The sequence below is a fragment of the Ixodes scapularis genome, unplaced genomic scaffold (genome assembly GCF_016920785.2).
Source record: "Ixodes scapularis isolate PalLabHiFi unplaced genomic scaffold, ASM1692078v2 PGA_scaffold0__279_contigs__length_252992795, whole genome shotgun sequence".
NCBI classification, from domain to species: Eukaryota; Metazoa; Arthropoda; class Arachnida; order Ixodida; family Ixodidae; genus Ixodes; species Ixodes scapularis.
This window is the reverse complement of record NW_024609835.1, coordinates 97,850,394-97,875,644: the sequence shown is the minus strand read 5'-3', so window position 1 is coordinate 97,875,644 and position 25,251 is coordinate 97,850,394. Positions and strand designations below refer to the sequence as shown.

Below are 25,251 nucleotides of genomic sequence, written 5' to 3'. Positions count from 1 at the left end.
TCCTGTATAGACTTTCTCCTGCATACCTTAGTCTAATGTCCTCGTCTGCCACAGTTGAGGCACTTGGAACTGATTGCAGGACGCTCGGAGTTTGTGTGCGCCAACTTGCCACATTTTCCGCAGGTAGGAGCTTTCGTGTCATTTCTCGACTCTGAATTGCGCGGAGCCTTCCATTTTTCTGCTCTTTTACCAAAGACATCGCCGACCATCTCCTCTTTTTCTGTTTGCCTGTGCCCTCTGACCACTGCTTGTTGCTTGTGCACGGCTTCTTTCCGTCGAGCTCGTGTGACTGCAGCTTCTAGTGTGAGGTTGGGGTCTCTCTGCAGGCTTTCAGAAAGGGAGTCATCTGACAGTCCGACTACGAAGCGATCTCGAACCAGTTCGTCCTTCAGAACGCCGTAGTCACAATGTTTTACCAGGTGATGTAGCCTGGTTATAAACGATTCCACAGACTCTCCAGTTTCTTTGCTTTCTTTGATGAAATTTCGCTCGTTCGTAGATGACGTTTCGCTTCCCCACGAAGTGATTATGAAACAAGTCCGACACTTTCTCGAAGTTTTGTTTGTCGTCGTCCGAGAGGGACGATGCCTCGAGAACACCTTCGGCGTCATCTCCGAGGAAATATACAAAAGCATCTACCTGTTCGCCCTCATCGGCTTTGACGAGCTTGGAGACCTTTCGATAGCGGTTGAATCTGTTTTACCACCTTGGCCAGTCGCCTGGGTTGTGGAAATCGAACGTTGACGGTGGGGTGATGGTGTGGGCGTACATCGTTGTCCGAGATGCCACTGCCGCCTCTTCCCCCTGGCTCGTCCCAGCGGAAGACTCTCGTGGACTGCCTGGAGTGTTCATGATGAAACTCTGTTCTACCACCCAGCCACTTCTGACACCATGTAGCAATATCTAGAAAGGACGAGACGAGGCCATGTCCTCTGGGCTCTAGACATGAAGCGCGTGTGTCGCCGGTTCTTCGTTCTTCTTTATTCCATGCCTCTTGCTACAACCGTCAAACACAACCTGCAGTTTGTCGACCCGAACTCTGTTGCGCACACTAGAGCCACTCGATATGGCAGCGTAGCTGCCAGAGTAGCGCCACGCTTTTTCCTGTGCCGCCTCTCACCGCGATTGGTCACACGCGGTACCATAGCAACGGGCTGAGCTGGCTGGGTTTCCGTAGCAACCGAGTGACGACTCGTCACGTGACCTCTCAAGAGCCGTGATGTCATCGGTAAGATGGCAGCTCCCAGAGCTGGTGGATGCGAGTTTGTTCGGTGCGCGGAGTCGTGATGTGCCACAGCTTGCCGACGATTTAGGGCTTCTTCGTGCTTTCTGACGTAGGTATAACGTAAAGATCTGAAAGAATGATACTTTATACCCTTTCTGTGCAAGATTGCTCTGGATATTAGCACCTGTGCGACAGCATCATTAATATCGCCTTAGCGGTGCTCGGGTCTCCAGATGTGTTTGAGACTCGATAAGACATTTAGCATGCAATTTTCGCATTCTATTAGCTTTATTTGAACGTTGGAGTGTCTGAGAATCGATGCGATATCTATGTGTCGCATGGTGGGTCTTGAAGAATTTGTTTCAGCCCCAGGTAACCGCATGATCACAAACTTTTAGCGAGGAAGCTCCTGCAATGATTACGTTTTGTACTAATCAACCAGGGAACCTGAGTTCAATCCCCACCCCTGCCCGTTTCGATCTGGATGAGCATCGTACCGTCATCCGGTTGTGTATCAGTACTGCGTGGCGCACGTTAAAGACCTGTAGAGCTAGCGGTTATACTGCATTGTCTAAATTGCTCATCTACATCGAGTGACTCGTCGCAACTTTGAAATGGCTGACCAAGTACACGCTGTATAAATATTCACACACCTCCCAAGTATACTAATCAACGATTTTACGATATGCGCAGCGCAAGTTCGTCTGCTTCTTTTAGTAGGGGTTGTGGTGACGTCAGAATGCCGAGCTCTGATTGGTTCTGAATAAAGAATAGTGGGTAGACCTCAAGGCAGCTTGCTTTTAGGTCTGCCCACTCTCCTTCAATCGGAGCCACTCAGATCTCGGCGTTCTGACGTCACCACAACCCCTGCAAAAAGAAGCAGACGAACTTGTGCTTCACATAACTTTTAGGATAAAATTTTCGCACTTTTCTAGCTTCCTTTGAAAGTCTGAATTTCTGAGAATCATAATGAAAGTTATACGGCGCGTGTAGGGCCTAGGGGAAATTGTTTCAGCCCTTGACCACCGAATAATCGCAGCATTTTTTAGCGAGGAAGCTCCATGCGATCTCTAACCTTTTTTACTAATCGCCAATTTTACGAATTTGCAGTTCTGAAGATTTCGATATAACTTGCTTTCGTTGCAGTAGGTTGCATCTGATCGCAGTGTTTTTTTGTTTGTTTTTCAAGTAAAAAGCTGGCGTTTGCTCAAGTGACGTATATGAAATCTCCTGCTATATGACAATGCATCAACACATACTATTAAACTTAGATGCTCAGAGGTGTGTTCGTCTTTGTAATTAACAAGTTACAGACGTGTTTATTTCTTAGGAGTGTAATATTTATTTTCTGTAGCTGGACCCGTTTTGTGCTCCTTAATGTCAGTGTGCTATGACGTTATCATCATGTGTGTATGGTTCTAAATATCCTCTTTGCAATGCCTACAAAGGCCAAAATGACGTCAGCCAACCCCAACTCACGCATTGGACACGAAAACTGCGTCGCTCGGATGTATGCGCTCGTCAGCAATCAATTCGTCCATGGATATTTGAATTCGCGTTTCTGGCGAATGAGTGCCCTGACGAAACTTATCATTACTTGCGAATGCCAAGTTCTACGGTGTGCTTAAAAAGCACGGTGCAAGCATGGGGTCATCGCACCGGTGCCCTAGCATGTCACGACTGCGTGATTTCACAGTTCTCTTCTGAGTTGAGGATTACAGGTAAGGAAGAAAAAGTTTAAAAATAATTTCGCGGCCCCTTTAACACGGATATGCGTGCTACACCAGATAAAAATATTGACTTTTTGAATGCGGGTAAACTTCCGAACGACCATTCGGCCTGTCGGCAAGAACACCTCAAATCCGGCGTCCGTCTCTTTTGGTGGCGTCAACAATTCCCTAGAGATCATTATGCCGTCCTTCTTGGTTGAACCCCGTCGACGTCGCTCCTCACCAGTCGGTGAGAAAATATCATCTTGAAGGGATGATCGGGTCTTGAAGAAGTATGATGCTAAACATATATACTCGCTCACTATAGGGCAGTCGAGCAGCAGTCATGTTCCGAGCCAATCGTCCGGTCGCGGCCGGCGCAATCGGATTTTGTTCCATTGGAGCGAAGTCCGAAAGTATTAGGACGGTACGTTCGACCCACGAAGCGGCCGCCATCCCGGCGGCGCCGAAAACCACTCGCCTCGTCCGTGCACGTACGATACCATAGCAGCTCTCGTCGCCCGACAGTCCCTGGGCTGCAAATCGTCCCACTTTTCAGAAAAAACAGGCACCGTTTCTCCAGAGGTTCTTGCCGTACCGCGATGCCAAGCGTCTTATACCCCTTTTCAATGAACGAATTTAGATATCAACTAGACTACAAAGGTTGCCGCCCGGCGTCGCTAGAAGCACGGTTACCATGGCAACCTCCCAGGCCCAAAATGGAGATCACTATCAGCGCTTCTGACGTCGTGCATCTAGATAATTTTGCGTCGTGTCGCTACTCTGGCAGCTACGCTGCCATATAGAGTGGCTCTAGCGCACGCCAGTACGGTGGAGGGCACCTGGGCCCACGTCAAAAACTCTCTTCCATCAGCACGGCGCGAGAGCCACAATTTCACTGGTCACCTTGAAAAGTTCATGTTTTGGAGGAGAAAGAAGGCGCGCGGAAACACTGACAGATTCCAGTTGTTCGTCGCCGCGGCCGCCAAAATCTACAGCCCCGACGCAGACAGGGAGAGGATTCTGACGGCCCCGGTGACTTCAAGTGATCCGCCGCGCCGAGCCTGTCGCCCGCCTGCGTGCAAAAAGATGACTTATGCGCCAACCGCTTGTCAAGTGCTCGTTATGTCAGTAATAGGTTCTGGTAGAGGTCTGAACGACCCTTCTCAGGGCCCCCATATGTTGCAAACGGAGCAATTTTCTGAACGCGGCACCCCGTTTCTCGTTAAAACGTTTACAGGAAAGACCCAGCAAAAGTATGTGGTCCCCAACTTGGATATCGAGTGTTATGATTCAAATAAAAATTATTCTTGCTTATTTCGCGCCTTCAATCCCAATAAATGCCGCCGTTGCAGTCGTCCCGCGGTGCTGTTGCTCGCTCAATTGCCGTCGGCGTGTCTCAGCTTCGTCGTCTTTGCCCGGCGCACCGGCGGAGACGGTTGATCTGTAATCTGATACACCTAGAGCCACTCCATATGGCAGCGTAGCTGCCAGAGTTGCGCCACGCTTTTCCCTGTGCCGCCTCTCATCGTGATTGGTCACACGCGGTACCATAGCAACGAGCTGAGCTGGCTCGGTTTCCTTAGCAACCGAGTGACTACTAGTCACGTGACCTCGCAAGAGCGGTGATGTCACCGGTAAGATGGCAGCGCCCAGAGCTGGTGGATACGAGTTAGTTCGGTGCGCGGTAGTCGTAATGTGCCGCTGCTTGCCGACGATTTCGGACTTCTGCGTGCTCTATGACGCAGGTATAACGTGAAGATCTAAAAGAATGTGACTTTATACCTTCTTTGTGCAAGATCTCTCTGGATATTAGCATATGTACGACAGCATCAGTGATATCGCCGTAGCGGTGCTCGGATTCCTGGATGTGTTTGAGGATCGATAAGACATTTTGCATGCAATTCTCGCATACTCCTAGCCTTGTTTGAACGTTGTAATCTCTGAGAATCGATGCGAATTGTACGCGTCGCATGTTGGACCTTGGGGAAGTTATTTCAGCCCCAGGTAACCGCGTAATCACAGAAACTTTTGGCGAGGAAGCTCCTGAGAGCTTTACGTTTTGTGCTAATCAACGATTTTACGATACAGCTTTTAAGATAACATTTTCGCATTGTCTAGCTTCCTTTGAATGTTGAAATTTCTGAGAATCGAAACGAAAGGTATACGTCCTGTGTAGGGCCTAGGGAAAGTTGTTTCAGCCCTGGGTCACCGAATAATCACAGCAACTTTAAGCGAAGAAGTGCCTGCGACATTTAACCTTTTGTACTAATGACGATTTTACGAATTGACAGGTCTGAAGACTTTGATAAACGTCCTTTCGTTGCAATAGCTTGCATTTGATCACGGTGTTTTTGGCTTGTTTTTTTTTAAGTGATGAGCTCGTTTGCTCAAATGACGTATATGAAATGACCTGCTCTATAACAATGCATCAACACATACTATTCAACTTATATGCTCCGAGGTGTATTCGTCCTTGTGATTAACAAGTTACATACCATTATTTTTTACGAGTGTAATATTTATTTTCTGTAGCAGGGCCCGTTTTGTGCTCAATAATGTCCGTGTGCTATGATGTTATCATCTTGTGTGTATGGTTCTAAATATCCTCTTTGCAATGCCTACAAAAGCCAAAATGACGTCAGCCGACCCCAGCTCACGCATTTGACACGAAAACTGCGTCATTCGGACGTATGCGCTCGTCAACAACCAATTCGTTGATGAGTGCACTTGCGAATGACAAGTTCTATGGTGTGCTTAAAAAGCACGGTCGAAGCTTGGGGTCATCGCACCGGTACCTTAGCATGTCACGACCGCGTGATTCCACTGTTCTCTTTTGAGTTGAGGATTAAAGCTAAGGAAGAAGTTAAAAAATCATTTCATAGCTCCTTTAGCACGGGTCTGCGTGTTACACCAGATAAAAATATTGACACTTTGCATGCCGGCAAACTTCCGGACGACCACTTGGCCTGTCGGCAAGAACACCTCATATCCGGCGTCCGTCTCTTTTGATGGCGTTAACAATCCTCTACCCCGTCGACTGTTCATCGCCCAAAACGAGGGTGATAGCGTCGTCGACGTCGTTCCACGCCAGTCGGTGAGATAATCTCATTTTGAATAAATGATTGAATCTTGAAGAAGTATGGTGCTAAGCATACATTCTCTTACTATGGGGCAGTCGAGCAGCAGTCATGTCCCAAGGCAACCGTCCTGTCGTGGCCGGCGTAATCGGATTTTGTTCCATAGGAGCCAAGTCCGAAAGTACAAGGACGGTACGTTCGTCCCACGAAGCGGCCGCCATCTCGGCGGTGCGAAAAATCGCTCGCCTTGTCCGTGCACGCTGAAAATGGTCTCATTTCCCAGAAGAAACAGGCAACGCTCTTCCAGAGGCCCGTGCCGTACCGCCATGCAAAGCGTCTTTTAGGTCTTTTACCACTTTTCAAATAACGAATGGAGATATCAACTAAATAAAGGTTGCCGAAAGCGTCGCTAGCAGTAGGGTTACCATAAAGCCCCTCGATGTGTTTGCGCTTGTTTTTAGTTTTAGGTTTTAGGCTTTAGGTTACCACACCGTGGGTTACCGTGGGTTACCGCGTTCGGCTTCGGCGTTCGTAAAATGGCGTCAGCTGTTCCTGGCTTCACGCGGCGGTACCGTGAGTGCTTCCATTCATTCGGCGTTCGTTGCTAAGAAGACGGAGAGGAAAGCAGACGAACTTTATGTTGCGGAAGAACGCTGCGGCGCAGCGATACCAGGTGCGTTCTAAGGCCCTTCCCGCATGCTTTTCAACGGGCGGAAGGCGAACAAAAAAAGTTCGAAATTAGGACTTAACGCAAAATGCTGCATTTCTCCAGGTGCTCATAATTTGACGAGCCTTGCACGAAAAGCATGTTTTTAGAGCGGAGTTTAGTTGTTTTTTTTTTTACAACAACATGGGTCTAAAGTATCAATGTGCCTTTTAGAATGCCATTACCAGAAGGCCTCCGCCGTTCGTTTTAGAGACCTTCGAACATGTTGGTAGGAGCAAATAATTTTTTTGGTGACGTCATACCTAAGAACGACGGTCGTCACCGCGCGCTATCTCGTGCTGATCTTGTTCGGCGCCCAGCGAGTGGTAAGGGCCGGTTCAGACACTTGCGCTTGAGTGCGTTTGACTGCGTTGCGTCGAGTACCGAAAGCGAGTCACCGGTACATCTGTGCTTCGTACGAAGCGTGGAATCCAGTTCAAGAAACCATCCTGGCACGCGATATAAGCAGGAGGGATGTCCTGTTTCTCGCAGCCGCAACGCAGTCAAACGCAACTGGCTGAACCAGGCTTAATGATATTTAGCCCCTACAATGAAAAACGTCACTAAGATAAACGGATCTGCGGGTTTGTGAGAAAAGAAATCTTCGCGGCAATCTTTCGGCTCCCCCTCCCACTATGTCATAACCACGTCATAACACAAAGAATCTTTCTGTTTGACGAGTTTAGCGACCGTAGACTGATAGGCTTTCCCAACACACCCTCTCCACATCGGCGTGACGCCAACCAATGTGTCCGGCTTCTCCGGTCACCTCGACTCGGTTCGAAAAAGCCGATTCGAGCCGCCGGACAAGTTCTAGCCGGTTCGCCCATGCTGTTCGCCCGTCGTCAAAGTCGCCGAATGCGCATTCGTCAAAGCGAGAAAGTATTTAATATGTACACAAAGTCTAGAACGTCTATATCGTTGCGAGAGAGAGAAAATTAATCTTCATTAAAAATAAAAACGTTCAAATTGGAGATTTTAGCAGCTGCAGGACCAGCGCCGACTACTCCAGACTATTGATTGGAATTATAAGCAGCATATAAACCTGAAAAAAGAGAAAAAAACATATATATATATAGAGAGAGATAAAATAATTATTTATATTTGTACAGTGTCCAAAGCCCGATGTCACAATACGTCCGCCCATCCCTCATGGCAGGCACCGTCCCTGGAGTAAGCGCCCGTCCTCAGTATGAGGAGGTATTCACACTACCTGGTCCTCGGACCAACAGCTTCCAAAACGGTGTCCTGTCCCTTTCAAAACTAGGACGCAGCGCAGCGACGGCATGCCAGTAGCTTACTATACATGAAATTTATTCTTGTTAATAGTTCTCACTTAATTTTGTGTCCTCCAGATAATCTACGAGGTACCCGATCACAGTTTGTTAAGTTTTTGGTGTGTTCCATGGAGTGTTGAGATGGAAAATGGGCGGTTATCGATAGTGGAAATTTGTTCTCGAAGATAGTCTCGTAGTCTCGTTCATCTGTATACCTTCGGCAGTTGATTAGTATGTGTTCTGCGTCTTCTATTTCGTCACATGAGAGCACAAAGGGGAGGTAACTTGTCGTATTTGATGTAGGAAATGTTGTCCAAAAGGAACACCCAATCGAAGTCTGTGTATCAATGTTTCAGAAGCTCTTGAAATATGTCTTGGCATCCAAAATTTTAAGTTAGGGTCAATCCGTTCGAGATGGGGGTTCTGTGCAGCTTCTCTAAAACAAGTTGCCTTTGATCATTGTCTTGACGTCCTTCTAAGCAGGTTTAATGTGGTCCCCTTCGTGAAAGCAAATGCAGTTTTGTAATTTATATTGTGAGCATTTCTGGCTGCCAGATCGGCCGCTTCATTTCCTTGAATGCCACAGTGTCCAGGGGTCAATTGAAAATTAATTTTATGTCCAGTTTCAACAGCTCTCGAAAGATGGAAACAAATCTTAATGGCAATCGATGAACTTGTTGGTGATATGTATTAATCATGTTCAGACCACTCATTGAATCCGTGTAGAAAGTCCAACTGTTAATACTTATTTTCTAAGTAAAGTCGAGAACCACTTGTAGAATAGCAAAACGTTCTGTGTTAGTTGAGCTTGTCTTGCGTGAAAGTAAGAAGCTTTTTTTCTATTTTTAAAGACGGAATTATAAAGGCTGCTGTGGAGGGTGAGTCGCTTGTTGACCCATACGTGTACACCGCAGTAGCGTCATCTGGGGCTTCAGAAAGCATTGAAAGCGCCATTTGCTTCAATGTGGTCTGGTGTAAAGTCAATTGTGTCACAATTCCTGGTACTGATGTAGAAATATTTGCAGAGTACATTGTCCAAAGCGCAGCTGGAGATTCATATGGCAGTGCGAAGTTTTCTGAAATTATATATGTATTAGCCATTATTACATTATGCGCACTGGAAAATGTTTTACGACGGATAGTTGCAACGAGTGGGTGATCATGATGTTGTGGAAGAAGGCGAATGAAATGTCGGAGAGTTTCCCGTTCACGTAGAGTCGGTATTGTGAGGGCGTGAGCTTCTGCGGCTCTTGGTACTCCCAAGCATATTCGTAGGCTGCGGGCTATCAGATGTTTAAGTCGTTTTTCAAGGGTCAGGGAGAGCCCACATACTGCTGGAAGTGAACACGAAAGGGACTGTGTAACAAGTGCTCTATGGAGAGTGCTTTCGAAGAGCTACCCCATCTGGTTCCAGAGCATCAGCGTAAGATATTGACGCATGGCTCTATCTTTCTTTCTAAATATTTTACAGGAGCTGTCCAAGACAGGTTTCGGTCAATGTACACCGAAGGAAACGATGAACCTTCACCACAGGCAAAGGTTTCCCGCCAAGCGTGAGATCAAAGTTAGTGAGTCTTCGTCGTGTAAATGGAAGGACCGCAGATTTCTCAGTAGAGATCAACATACCTCGTTCAATGAGAAATTGCTCAATTTTTAGAAGTGAAGTCTGGAGACGAGTCTGAATTGCAGTGAGATTAGCATCTGAGGACCAAATAGATATGTCATCAGCATACATGGAAATTGATACATTATCTGGTAATAGACCAGGGAGCTCTGTCAATACAAGGCTAAATAATGTGGAACTTAATACGCTTCCTTGGGGAACTCCCTGTGAAACATAGTGATTTGATGTAAAACCGTTGGGCGTCCGTGCGTACACCGATCGATCATGGAGGAAATCACTCATCCAATTCACTAGGCCCTCACCTACTTCTAGTCGCTGAAGCTGTTCGATAACAATGCAGTGACTAACAGTGTCAAATGCCCGCTGAATGTCTAGAAACACTGCTACTGATTTTGTGAATGCTGCGCTCGTGTTCTACACAGGTCACGAGATCAAGCACTAAATCCGTAGCTGACATATTCCACCTAACATCGGCCACTTGGAAAAGCAATATTCCACAGGAATGTAACCACCAATTTAATCACTGTACGTAAGACCATATGTTCCATCGTCTTCATCAGCACACTGGTGAGGCTCACTGGACGAAAAGATGACGTGCTTAGAGGTGATTTTCCAGGTTTTAAAACAACCACTAAAATTGCTTCCCTCCAGACTACGGGTATACAACCTCTAGCCCACCATTGGTTGAACATATCCAGTAACAAAGACATAGCGTGCTTCCCAATATTCGTTAGTGCGGCTGGAGTGATACCATCAGGTCCTGGAGCACTTTTTCGCCTGAGCTTTCTCAATGCCCATTTCAGTTCACTTTTATTAAATGGCAGATTCATTATATGGTTGTAGGCTGTTGATAGCCGCGGGGATGGGGTTTTTTGAGCTGTGTTTACTATGGCTGTAGAGACGTGTTGCTTCACTGCTGTGCAAAATTCTTCGGCTATATTCATATCACTGACACCTTGATGAAGTGCGAGCGCGTGCAATGGTTGGCGTAGTAACACCGGCGATTTTAATGAGCGAACTATGCGCCATGCTTGTATTGTCGGAGTGTTCGGTAATATTGAATGCCAAAGACTCTTTCAACGGCGTTTTCCCAAATATTCGAGCTCGTGTTTTGTTTTCCTCTAAATCCGTCTGTCTTCCATCTGATCTTCGAGTATTCCGCTCTTTCGAATTTTTTGTTCCGCCTCACGGCGTTGAGCACGTATTTTATGGCATTCAGGATCTAGCCCTAGATGTCCTTGGGAGACTTTTAATGTTTCTGATGATTTCTCAAGGTTAATTTTTATCCCAGAAACAAAATCATCGAGTGTCTTCCAATTTGTCATTGTATCAGCGTTCAGTGCGCAGAACTTGAGCCAGTTAGTTAAAACTGCATGTCTATGTTTCACAAAGGGATGTAATGTGGTGTGACTTATATAGATAGGTAGATGATCGCTTCCCCTGGTGTCGCAATCGGTATACCAATTGGCTTAAGCTACCGAGCCTGCAACATCAAATGGTTAAGTCTAAGCAACTCGTGTACCCGTCTCCTTTAAGGAATATCGGAGATCCGTCGTTTAGAACGCAAAGGTTGTTTGAAGTGACCATAGAGTCTAACATTGATCCTCTCTTTAATGTATGAGAACTGCCCCAGGTTGGACAATGCGCATTGAAGTCTCCACACAGTATGTAAGGTGCATCCAAAGAACCAATGAGGCCTTCTAGACGTTGTAAGTATGTTGTCCTTCCTGGTAATATATACGCAAACAATATTAAGTACCAGGCCACGAATGCGTACCTTACAAGCTGCAAATTCTCCAGAATTATCAATGTCGCTCACAACTTGTATTGATAAAACATCGGATCTTATACCTAACATTACTCTTGAGGGACGGAGTTGAGCGCTTGAGGGAAACAGCAGGTAATCAGGCAGGCGAAATTGTTTAGCTATCTGTGAAGGCCACCTTCACAGATAGCTAAAACCTGGAACTTGTAGTGACTGTCAAAATCCTTGAAATCACTGCGTTTTGGCGTTATGTCGCACGCATTCCATGCAATAAAGAAGAAGTGGCGTATATACCTCAGATGGATGAGTCATTGAATGCCGTTGAGAAAGTAGCGGCGTGCGGTCGTGTATCACTACTGCGTGGTGCACGTTAAAGACCCTGCAGGCTAGCGGTTGTACTGCACTGGCTAAATTGCTCATCTACAGCATGTGACTCGTCGCAACCTTAATGGCTGAATAACTACACGCTGTATAAATATCCCCATAACCCAAGTTTTTTTTTTTTTTTTTCGCCTTGAGAAGTAGTTCCAGGGCCGACAGAGCTCTGATGGATGACTTGGAACCGATTTTCGGGTATTCTTTGATAATTTCTTTTATGACTTCCATCATGAGAGGTAGGAACATGTGAAGGATGCCTTTCGCGCTGCTTTCTTGATCTGAATGGGCAGACAATGTATGATGTGCGGCATTAGAACTAGTACGGCGTCAATTATCCACATGGGAAGGTACTTGCTTTTGGGTATCTGCAGTTGTTTTTGTATTTTGTGATATGGGGGGCGTGGGAAGTTCCTTCCTGTCTTGTGATCTGGCAGTGTTGTGTTTCTGCCGCTTGGAATTCCTTGCAGAACATCGGAAAAGGTAGCCCGTGATGTTTTATTTTGCGTGTTTATTCTGTCGCTTGCCTTGATAACTTCCAGATTAGGAGCTGGAGCTTTCCTTGGAGTAGGTTTTCCATAGAAAAGATCATTTTTCTTAGCAGCATGCACCGCCTGTTTTCGTATACAGCCTGCATAGGTTGATACATGGCGCGAGCCGCAGTTGGCGCACTGCGGTTCGCGTGGTGTCGGGCATTCTTTATGGTGATGAGAACCTGCGCAGATCTTGCAGCGACGGGAGCTTCCACAGTCGCGAGCCAGATGACCATGTCGTTGGCAGTTGTAACATTGAGTTGGTGCCTCGTGGTGTTCTTGCATAGGGAAACTGTTAAAGGGGTACTCCACCGATTTTTTTGAGCTACCTCAACTAACTATATTTTCTGACTCCCCGGCCTTTACTCTCTCCGGTATGCTATTTAGAATCGCGAGATTCATAATAGGTATTGTGAAATCGGCAAATGAAGATGATGCAAAAACCACCATTCAAATATTCGCGCACTTTTCAGTGCCGTGACGTCAGTGGCAGGCAGGCTTGCCAGTCGAGCAAGCAGCCAAAAAATAGAATATGCTAATCATTTTTTTCCGTGCTGGAGCGCGGGTACTGCAGCGAGGTTCCCAAGCATTCATTTGACACCATGAAACTGCTTCGAATCAGTTTAAAATAAAATCTACAGCTCAAAGTGTGAACCGCTGCCTTCCACTGACGTCACGTTTTCATTGTTGCCAGTAGAGACTTCGAGCTTGAAAAACACGGTGAGGACCAAAACTGTAAATTCAATAACTTTGCGAAAAAACAATATTTTGACCTAATATTTGGGATACTATTTTTGCGGTGTTTGTTGGTTAGTTTAGCAAAATTTCAAGCAATTCGGAGACAATTAAAAAACCGGTGGAGTACCCCTTTAAATCCTAGTTTGATTCGTGAAGGTAATTGTAGGTCTTCACGGAATTTAAAGATTATGGTTGTCAGTGGATGTTTTGTTACGCGGCCATCTTCCCGTCTTGTGAACTTCATTTGTCGTTGTTCAGAAGGGACTCCGTCGTCTCGTACGTATTCACCTAGTTGATCATCACTGTAGTCGAGTGGCACAGCCCAAATTTTCCCGAGATTTTTCGAGTACGTCTGTGGTGCAACGATATCCACCTTAATTCCCGCGAGGGCGTTTAGTTTTAGCAAATTATTCGCTGCTTCAGCGGACGCCACAGTGACAGTTAGTCCTCCTTTTTTGTCAATGCGTTGAGACAAAACTTTTAATTGAAACGTTGCGACGATTCCTTCCGCCAACCTATTAGGGTTAACCTTCCAGAATGACTTAGATGAATCATTGAGTTTGAACAATACTGGAATGCCAGCCTTGCCAGTCTTCTTGTAAATCACCTGAGTGAAAGGTGCCTCTTCATCGGTGATGGACTTCAGATGTTCCATTGTTTCAGCAGGTGGTTTTTGATATTCATCAGCGCGGCTATTTTCTCTGAGGCATGTCATTTGCTTGGGCAAGGCTTGCACCCCAGTCATGGGATACTGCGGTTGGTACTACCACAAGTTGGGAGGTTCATAGAATTGTTGAGGAGGCCTGTTGATGGCGGTACAGGGCCAGCGGGCTGACCACAAGCTGGGAGGTCCGTAGAATTGTTGAAGAGGCCTGCTCATGGCGGTACCGGGCCAGTGGGGCTGATGACAGATGTCATCGCCACAGCGGTTGGTTGTGGTTGACCGATTAACCGTTACTAGTGGGTATAAATACTGAAATGCTTGCAGTATGGTAAAAAGAACAGGTTTCTTCAATCGCACGCGGGAAACGCAAAAACGCGCACGCGGAGCGAGCGCAGAAGGCTCGCGCCAGCGAGATATAGCGCGGGGATACTTGTTCGTCAGAGCATTGGCTCCGCTATACTCACAAAGTCTGGCAGTTCGATGGCGGAACCATAGAGTGCCCGGTCGCAGATTTGGAGCGCGAGGATTTAGTAACACAGGGCATTTCTCGGGGAGTCTGGTATTCAGCGCATAGCTTTTGCAGCGGCGAGGACCCGAAACATGCTTTTCAAACCCGACGAGAAAAGAATCGGTGGCCCGAGGAACGCGGGAAGCAGGAGCGGACATGTGTTCATAACTCGGGACAAGTGTGTTTCGGCGTCTCGCCGCAGCTTGGCGCCCGTTACATGACTCTTGTAAAGCCCCTTGATAAAGGTGTTTTCACAAGTACCACCAACCATTGCTGTGGAAATGCGCAAGACACGTGCCACGAGCGGGTGCTCCGCCGCCATTCGCTTCCAAGGGCCGCTCATTTCAGTGCTGCGCCGCCATTTGCTTCCAAGGGCCGCTCGAGACCTGGACTACGTGCGCTCGCGCATTTGGCGCTACTTGCAAAGACAAACGAAAACATATCGAGGGGCTTTAGACTCTTGTAGGGTGCTTACGTGTCTGTCTGTCTGAAAGTGAAGACATTGTTGCCATGAATGTGCCAGCGCGTGACGCTCTCGCGCACTTTGTGCGTCACTTGGGAGGTAAAATGGCGTCTGTGGATTAGCCAAAGCAACGCCAAAGCTACGCCCTCGAACTGAGTGACACCAGATTACGCGCGCTTCAAATTGCATAAAAAACGATTGGGCGAAAAAATGACTGAGGTGTCGCCACTCAAGCAAAAGCGCGCGTATGTGTGAATGCACTTCAGACTCTTGACTGCCGCTCTACTCTTTCACTTTCGGCGGCCGCTTCACGTGGCGATCTACCAGGCTTTGTCATATCGCGACTCCAGCGACCTATAGTGGGCGCCACTATCGGGCAAATATGTCGGTCGAATCCAGGTCGTGCCGTGCCATGTGCCAGCTCAACGCACAACGCCGAGGCACCAGCAACTAAGCATTGGACTCAAGATTGGTTCTCCCACGTTTTATCTTCCACGTTTCGAACCTGCGGCGATGTGTTGGGGTAAGCCAACTTCCAGGGGCTTGACTTTCTTCGAGGAAACGAGGAAAGGACTGCCCACTTTCCTTCCACGGTGTTGATGAACGTTGATAAACGCAGAATGTTTGACTCACGTGGTTACGTAGGTCGCGTGCAGAGCAACCTAGGTCACAAGACGATAGTACGGTTACGACACAGTCACTGGTAGAACTGTTCTGTCGCGCAAACCACCGACAACATGTAAACATGGAAGCCAGAAGAGACGAGCAGAAATCGCGAAGGGACCTGTCCCTGCCAGTTTAGTGTTTTTTTCCGTTAGGTGCCGTTCGTTTTTCTGGAGTCGCGAATAGAGGAGGTTATGATTGCACATACGTATTCTCCTCGGTAAATCCGAGGGCATGCCCAATGCAAGTGCCGAGGTCTGCTGCCGGTGCAAGTGCCAGAAACTTAAGAACCAAGTGGTGTATAGTTTCCTCCACTTCACCACACCGACTGCATATTGTGTTGGTCGCGTTGTTGTACTTTTGTCGACACAGGAGGGTACGCATGGCGCCACTTCGGGCCTCGGTGAGGAGCCTGCTGCCCAGCGTATTTCCACACCAGAGGATGGGAGCAATGCTGATTTTGAAACATGCATAAAGGTGCATGCATGTCTGCTCCACCGGTCGGTCGCGGCGCTCTTAATTTGCTCTCTCACCTTGGCCACCCACTTTTTCTTTGTTGGAAGTTTGTAGAACAAATTGAGAGTGCCCCGTACTTCGCCCCCAGTTGAATGGTACGGCGTCTTTATGTTGTGTGCGTGCCTCTTAGGCGAATGTACACGAAAACCCACCTCGCTCCGAAATCTCCATTCATGTGTCGCAATTGGGCGTAGTACTCCAACTTGCCGCTGGTCTCCCGTGCCTCAAATGAGGATCAGCCAAGGTCTCCTTCGACCAGTTCCTTTACGACTCTTCCATATTGAGGAACACAAAAGCGCCCATGGCGAGCTTGTCATAGGGAATAGACAATGGACATTTAGCTAAATTAACCAAGCATCAAAGATAATAATGGAAACTTAGGTACACGAGCCGCACGTACTCTCCTTCCGTGTACAAAAGATCCGTAGTAAATAACCAAAATAAAGCTTTTGTGGAACGCGCGTGCGAAGTGCCTTTTGTTTTAGATTTTTGCTTTCGAAGAGTTACAGATGCAGACGCCAGCACGTGCAGTTCGTTTACCTAGGTTCCGGGCATTCTCTTTGATGCTGGTAATTGGGCAAAAGGTCTAGCAAGCATATCGCCGCTTGTGATGCTCCATGTGCGCAACCACGTGAAGCGTGGTCGTGAGCGTAGCTTTCGCAAGCATGCCTTTGCATGAACTCGTCCGCAGGAGCATGGACATGGTAGCGGCCTGTCGCACAACTTGCAATCGTCTATATACTTTTCCAAACCTAGTGTCCCGACTGGTGCCCCACGCATGCGAGCACGTCCAGCATGTGGGTGAAAATAGCTTTGGCAGGCTTGCAATCGCGCGTGCTGCTCACACGAGCAGGAACATGGCGGCGACCAGATGCCTTGTTTGCAATCGTGTATAGACCTTTCCAAGAAAGAGCGTGTGGCCGGTGCCATTTCCAGTGTTCGTGCGTATGGCGCGTGCTTTACTCGTTTTCCGGAGCGACGCACACGCGCGTGCTGAGCTGTGGAGATTGCACGCTGGGCTGTGAATTTGTAAACATTGGAAAGGTCTATAACCTGGGACTCTGAGTTTTGGAGCGCGAGCTTTCGCTCCACGAGCTCTAGGCCACAGCGTTATGCTCTAAGCTGGTGCGCGCTAGCCCACTCGTCCACCGATCCCGGAACGGCTGAGGAAGAAAGCGATCCAATCTCTTCGGGAAGAGGACAGACCGGCGACGCTCGAGGAGTGGTCCCGACCCCAGGGAACACCGCAGCACAGAAAAGCAGTCCTCGATTCCCTGATGAGCTACATCAGGGAGACGGGGACCCATCATCACATTTAATTTTTTTTTCTTTTTTTTTCACATCATTCATTTCCTTTTTCCTCTAAAACCCCATGCCCCTCCTTTCTGTCTCAGGCCACCCCACCAAGACAGCCGAACCACTCATCTCAACAATAAACATAATTCAACAACAACAACAACAACCCATGAAACCTAGGATATCCAGGAACAAATAAAAGCAATTAAGAAAATAGAAGACGACGAAGGCGAAAATCGCGTGGGGCCCGGCGTCGCGTCCAAAATAATGAGATGATTGGAAGCCGGCCCTAAAATCTTCGGGGCAGTCTTGACGACTCCGCCGTGGGAGCTCGAAGAGGTCCCTGTCCGCCAGCGTCAGTTTAGGTAAGAGAGTGGATTACCTGACGTCCAAATGAAATGTGAACGCATCTATGCATTGATTGAATGCACAAACGGGATATATGAATCGTTGCACGGGGAGCAGTGCTTAGGGCTCATTCACACTGGAAGCGGATCCGCGTTCGCAAAGCGGTTGCGAACGCGGTTGTATAAGGATTCAGTACAATTGCACGCGCACTCGATGACATCAAATGCGCGTGCAATTGCACTGGATCTTTATACAACCGCTTTCGCAACCGCTTCGCGAACGCGGATCCGCTTCCAGTGTGAATGGGGGGTTAGAGTGCTTATGCATCTCAATGGGCGGTCTATTCAGATGCTCACTCAGTGAGCCCGTCTCATAGATAAGCAGTTTTGCGGAAATTAAGTGCCCATTTACACAGGAGCGCTTGCTTACGTTTTCTTGCGTTAAGTTATGAGTCAACGGGACATCCGTGTTTTGAATGTCACATGCCAGGCTACTCCTTGAATAGGTTGCTACACTTAAAACTAAGCATAGTTTTGCCGGTGACTCTCGACAAAAGGAGACGTAAGTTTACATAACATAACTCAATGTAAGCGAATGACACGATTTGAACGGGCTTCAACTCACATCATGCTCTCGCCCAACCTTTGGTGCAAGATGGCGGCATAGATGACGGAAAGGAGCGACCATACATCCACTCATATTAGCATAGACTAACTGCGAAGGCAGTGCAAGCGAAAGCGGCTATCATTGACTTCCTTGACTGGAGCAATAGGTGGTATTCCCTTAAGGTGCAACCCCACCGTGCATGTCGTTTTTGTGCTTTTTCGACGGCTTATAACTTTCTTTCTATGTATCTTACAATTATAAAGTTAGTGTCAAATTAAAGAGCAGTTTCTCAACAATGCTTTATAGTCTTGATATTACGATTATTTTCAGTTGGTTATTAATTATTTGGCTTTTAATAGACCACAGTCTCTAATATTGAAAAAATGATTTCTCGAGTTATAACGTCCCATAGTACACGATATTTTACGTGAGCGTTAGGTTAGATGTAATAAAATAAAAAAGTAAGCAACAAACTGTACAGATAATGTATATTTTAAAATAAAAATTAAAGTTTAAAATTGTTATATTTTATGGCGCTATAAAAACGGAATCGCGTCAACTAATCAAAATAATGAGACATTAAATTAGAAAGCATCCTTCGATATTACATTTTCCAGGACTTCCACATCGATATATAACACGTTAAGAATGTTATAAGACCTCAAACTTTTCCCATTCAGTTACGGTGAATTGTAGTTTCTTAATATAAAGTACAGATGGCGACACGTGTTCAAGAACAGCTTGATGTGCATTTCCCGTCGTGAGCCGCTTGGAACGCCACGTGAAAGACAGAAAAGCGCCAGGGTCAGGGTGTCAGATGCTTGGATGCCCGCAGTGAGCGAGCCAGAGATGTGAGAACAACAAGCGCGAGGCTGCGGGTGCACCACAGCTACTTTTGCGCGCGTTCTACTGTGCGTAGGTACACATGCCCGACGCGATCCAAAAAATGGGCGCCATGAAATGCATTCTGCCATTTCAGATTCCGCCACGTATGCGAAAACATTTTAATATTTTTATGACTTGCATAAATCATTTACGATATCAAACTATGCTTGTCGGAATGGTTCGATTATATTTTGTTTCACAAACCAGCTCGGTGGCTCTTAAGTGGCAATGACATTAAAATGTCTCAGTTCCTCTCAGCCCACGCGCTGGGCTATGAATCTATGTTTGTCGGGTTTAAATATCGGCCGAGGTGCCCGCAATCCGACGGAGGCCAATCTGGGATTTCGGTTGCACGTCAAAAGATCTACGGTTAGTCAAAATAAACCCGCAATAATTTTTTTTTATTCGGGCGTGTTAAGTGCTTTTTGTTGGTTTGTCTTGTGAAACCCTAAGATCTGAATATTTGCTTTGCTTTACCTTAGTTCGGAGCGCAACCAATCCTACGGACTGATGAAGCCACTGAAGCAGCGCCAAGAGCACGAAGTTAAGCTGTTCGTTCTTTTTCTGTGCCTATGCGGTCGGGCTAAACTAGACCCACTAAATAAGCTACGCTTCATACAGTAATGAATGCTTAAAATGATGGTAGTCAGTTATCTGGAGATTTATCTGAAATCACAGGAAACGCTTTTACGTCCGCCAGAAACGTTTGAACAGTTGGCGATAAAGCAAAGCAATATTACGTGAGCTTCCTGACACCAAAACTATTGCTGAGGAAGTCGATCTTTTGAACCATGACGACCGGCAGTTGCATTTGATTTGTCACTAACCACCAACATGGCGGCGCCCAAAACAATATCGGGGGAAAAATTGCCGATACTCTAAGTGTAGATCATTTGGTCTAGCTCACAGGATAAATCAAGTGCGGTGGGGGATCGTTGGCCGAGTGTGCTGTGGCACCGCAGATCAGAGCACGTGGAGAAATGCTCGAGTGCGAGCTCCGTTCAAAGCACGGAGCTCCCGCTCCAAAGCGTGCAGGGACTAAATCCCCTCGATGTATTTGCGTTGGTCTTTCAAATAACCTCAAAAGTGCCAGTGCACGAGGCCCGTGTTTCGACCGGCCCTTGGACACAAATAGCGACGCAGCACTAATACATTCGAGTTGCCCGTGGGGCATGCGTGCCACACGGGCAACTCGAATGTTATTCACAACGAATGACAGTCATGTGATCAACGAATCGGCTCGCGATCTGTCGCTCGTGGAACGCCCCGCGCTCGGAGTTTCGCGCGCTGATTGTCCGATCCTTCAAATGTCATTCGTTGTCAATGGAATTCGAGTTGACCGTGTGGCACGGGCACCGTGGGCACGGGTATATAATGACTGGCCCTTGAAAGCGAATGGCGGCGGAGCGCCCGCTCGTGGCACGTGTCTTGCGCGTTTTCACAATAATGGTTGGCGATACTTGTAAAAAACGCCTTTATCAAGGGGCTTTAGCAGGGACCCTGGGTTCAGTCGCCCATCTGCATCCTACGGTCGTGCGATCGTGTATCACATATACTGCGTAATGCACTTTAAACACCCCGAGCTAACAGTTGGACTGCACTTTTTATAACCTTCATCGGGTAACAATGTCGTCCTACGAAATTGCTGCTTTCTAAAAAACTAACGACTAATTTTGAATGCGCCGTTACATCGCATTTTCAATGTGTGCTCGCGTTCTTTTTTATTTTTACTTTTTGTCTACATTTTTGATTATGTGGCTCTTACTTATAATGAAACAGACTTCTGGAAAAATATTATATAACTAAGAAAATGGCACGTGACCGTAAAAGTAAAAAACAAAACAAAAAAGAAACGCACAGGCGCACTTAATAAAAATAATCGAAATAATAGAATTGATTACAATTGTGTTTTCAAAGGATTGAGCTCCCCAGACGCTATAAAAGCGAGCTCGGTGCTTTGGATGGTGCGCTTGTTCGAGTGGGGGATCGTTGAGCGCACCAAACGCTATAAAAGCGAGCTCGGTGCTTTGGATGGTGCGCATCTTCACTGGAAGTGTACTCCAGGACAGTGTACTCGCACTTGTATGTTTCGCTTCGCTCGCAGGATAAAACCAAATACTTTATTGGTAATGTATTTAGTGAGACAAAGCTTACCTTCTGTATATGTGCAATGCCCTCAGTTTTCATGTGATTACACGCTTGTTTATAATTATTGTTTTCGTTTCCCACAGCGATTCAGTTTGTGCTCTTTTGTGTGCTACATGAATTATTAGAGACCAAGGTAACCCAAAAACATTTTTTTTCGCGGATTCTAAAAAAAAAAAAAAAATTATGCAACTTGCCACGTGTGCTACCACCAATAGTAAATATTCTAAGCTTCACATATGACCGCTTGCCTGACTAAACATTGTTGTTTGTCAAGAACAATTGCGATCGTATGAAATCACGTGGGAAAAACTCGTTCTAAGCACGCGACCGTTGGCATGCAGTGAATACTCATAATCGGCGCCGAGATAACTGATGGCCGTTAGCAGGGGGAGTTTTTCTACCAACCCAGAGTTAGAATGCTTCCTTCTTTGTGTTGTAAGCAATCAGGAGACAACTTACACCAAATCTGAGGGTAATAAATTACTATGAGCATTCAAACACAATGGCCTGAGCAGTATATGTGTACACGCTTTAGCTTTTGATGCACCCTTATCTTTCGACACGCTCAACACTAGTGTAAAACGTAGGGCTGTTTCATTCTTAATCAGCATACCATGTGCGTGCTTACACTATATTTTATACAACGTCAAAGCCTACCCGCTTGCATCGTTTTCATTTTTGCACACCACTATACTCTGTTTCCCCTTAAGTTGTACCGCAGGAAAGGCTACAAACGCGAGCTCCTTGCTCTGGGGTAGATCTCGGCGGCACACGGTCTCGTGCATTAAAGGGCTACTCCACCGATTTTTTCATTGTCTCCGATTTGCTTGAAATTTTGCTAAACTAACCAACAAACATCGCGAAAATAGTATCCCAAATATTAGGTCAAAATATTGTTTTTTCGCGAAGTTATTGAATTTACAGTTTTGGTCCTCACCGTGTTTTTCAAGATCGAAGTCTCTACTGGCAACAATGAAAAAGTGACGTCAGTGGAAGGCAGGGGTTCACTCTTTGGGCTGTAGATTTTGTTTAAACTGATTCGAAGCAGTTTCATGGTGTCAAAAGAATGCTTGGGAAGCTCGCTGCAGTACCCGCGCTCCAGCAAGGAACAAATGATTGGCATATTCTATTTTTTGGCTGTTTGCTGGACTGACAAGCCTGCCTGCCACTGACGTCACGGCCCTGAAAAGCGCGCGTATATTTGAATGTTGGTTTTTGCATCATTTTCATTTGCCGATTTCGCAATAACTATAATGAATTTCGCGATTCTAAATATCATACCGGAGAGAGTAAAGGCCGGGGAGTCAGAAAACATAGTTAGTTGAGGTAGCTCAAAAAATCGGTGGAGTACCCCTTTAAGGGCAGCTGCCAACGCTATGAGCTCGCGCTTCTAGCCTTCGCTGCGGTACAACATAAGATGAAACGGAGTATACTTGCGCGCATGAATCACCAAATTAAGACTGGCACAGGATGTCACAAAAACAATTTACAGGGTTGTTTTTTCTTACCACAAAAATAAACTACGCATTGCCTAACGCCCATTTTCCGCCCAAAGGTAGCGCTAGGTCACAACCAGATGCCAAAGTTTCATCCCGAACGGACACCTTATTCAAAAGTTATAAGTGATTTTCTGAAAATTCCAATGGGAAAAATGGAGCCCATTTTTGGCCTGTTTTTCGTTTCTGGTGCCATAGAGCCCCATGTATTCGAAAACTCCGTCGGCTGCTGTTTTCCGATTGAACTTTTCAGAAAATCACTTATAATTTTTGAAGAAGGTATCGCATTGGGCTGAAACTTTGACATCTGGTTGTACCGCTAGCGCCACCTATGGGCGGAAAATGAGCGTTCGGCGATGTCTAGTTTATTCTTGTGGTTAAAAGGAACCCTGTATTTTTTTCTTTTGTAACGCCCTGCAAGTTGCTTAAACTATGTGCAAAAGCTATCAACAGACCCAGAATCTTTGCATGGTCAGTCATGGCACTTATCACCGAATTCGTTATTAAAAGTAATAATTATTCTTTATTGCTGTGAGTTTATTTTTAATCTTGGCATTTTTTTATTGTGCACCAATCCTACTTTGGGTTCACCAAGCTCAACATCTAAACCGGAGTGTCATTTTTTGTGTTTTCCAATCTTGTGGTTTGGGTCAAAATAAACACCTAGCTACCTAAATGAGAAACCTGACCGCCCAAAAAATAGTCTTTTCTTTTAGGTAGTTAATTCCTCAAGCTGGAATTTTGAAACCAGACTATGACGTCATCATGTTTGGCTGAAAATCCACAAAGATCCAAACACATGCACGATAAAAGGGCCGGCGCGTCATATTGCCGCTCGCAGAGCCGAGAAAGCAACGCTCGGTCACGGACTTCTGGAAGATTCGCGTTCATTCTTCCACCAGACGGAACTTTCGCCCTTTTTTCTTATCCTCGAAAGTGCCAGTTCATCCTCGCCCCGAACGCGCGATGCACGAACCTTCTTTGCCGAACTTTCGAGATGGTGACGTGACGCACTCTAGACAAGCAGCTGCCAGCGACCTTGTCGAGTCAGTCTCGCTCTCGCTCTTTGTTACGCTGCCGAATCGCCGCCCGCTTTTCTGCTGCCTCGACGCTCTTTGTTTACTTTTTTTTTTGTTTGGAACAAGTTCGCCGATTAAACCTTTAGTTTTCAGTTCACTGTTCGTCCTCTCCTCACCTTCATTCGTATAAGTATAAATCTGATCACATTGTAATATGTGTCAATGGCCTCTGAAATCTCCGGTAACGGCGCGCAGGCAATTTTACATTTTCAACGCGTCAGTAGTTTTGTTGTGCATGTGTCTCGCCATTTGGCTCAGGACAATTTTCGCGTTTTGTTCTGCCTACATTTGCTGGAGACGTGAGCTCGGAGCGTGGCAACTGGCCCCCTTGCACGAGAACTGGCGCAGCCGTGCGCGTTCCAAAGAAAGCTCATGCAGAGAAAACCAAGCAAGGGACCAGGGATGTCAAATTCTGGATATAGAAGAATATCCAACTGTATCGAAGCGCCACCACACACGATTTCTCGCATTGATGTATAGGCCTGGAAGGCGATCCCACCGCCATCTGTTGGTTCAGAATCACACTAACCAGGGGTGGGGTTGCACCTTAACGTCGTATTTGAGGGCGATGTTCAGAGCGCATGCTCAGAACGAGCTCACATTAATAGTCTGCTAAGACCGGCAACCTTGATGGTTCTAAATGCACGCTTCAAAGGACTGCGGAAGCTCGCCGTCAGCACGCGCTCAGCAGCAGAGCACACGGATATGGCCGCCAGTGAATGCTCCCTATAGCTGGCTGAGCGCTCGTCGAACACTGAGGCTTCATCCAAGGCAATTAGCTCGCGGTTTTAGCATGCGCGGCTAACAATAGTCCATGCTAAGGCGAGATGAGTGTATTGGAATGCTCTTGTATGCGTTTTTTTCGACGTCGCTCGTAGAGAATTCATGCACGCCGGCTAAAATATGTCCTTGAACAAATGGCAATCTTGCCACGAGAAAGCTGTACAATACCCTAGTTACACTAGAGCTTTTAACTGTCATTAAACCAACGATAGTTGACTCAATCGCGATCGACCGGAGCTACATGGCGGCGCTAACTGTCATTAGCCGCTAACAATAATAAACCCAGACCCCTTTCGAAAGTGTGCGCTCCGTTCGGAGCTGCGGAATCTTTGCGCAATGGCGGACACAAGTGCAAGCTTCTATACTTCGTTTCACCTTATGTGCGAGCGAGGGCAAAGCTGGAAGCGCGAGCACGAAAGCTCCGTGCGTTCAGGCTTTGCTCGAGCGCGCGAGCTGGGGAGAAACGCAAAAAGCGCTGGTCTCGTGCTTTTAGCTTTGGCTTCGCTCGCAGATAAGGTGAAACGAAGTATAGGGGTTCGAATGCGTCCCTGTTTACGAGCCCTCGTGCAGCGGGAGCACCCAAGTTGAAGCTACCCATTCCCGATACTTGCACGTTCGCGGCGTCGGTTGTTCCACCATTGTGCAGTGGATCGGAGTTATTTTCAATCCGTACGTGACTTTCGAAAGGGGTCTATTGACTTCAACTGAGCTGGCCTACCTCAGTTAACTGATGGGCGTCTGCCCCAATAGAGCTAAAGATGGCG

The 25,251-nt window shown here is 46.8% G+C and overlaps 1 pseudogene; it reads left to right on the top strand.

The window, feature by feature from the left end:
• The first annotated feature begins 9,988 nt into the window (after positions 1-9,988).
• Positions 9,989-10,464, top strand: LOC120836571 (annotated as a pseudogene).
• Positions 10,465-25,251: the final 14,787 nt, after the last annotated feature.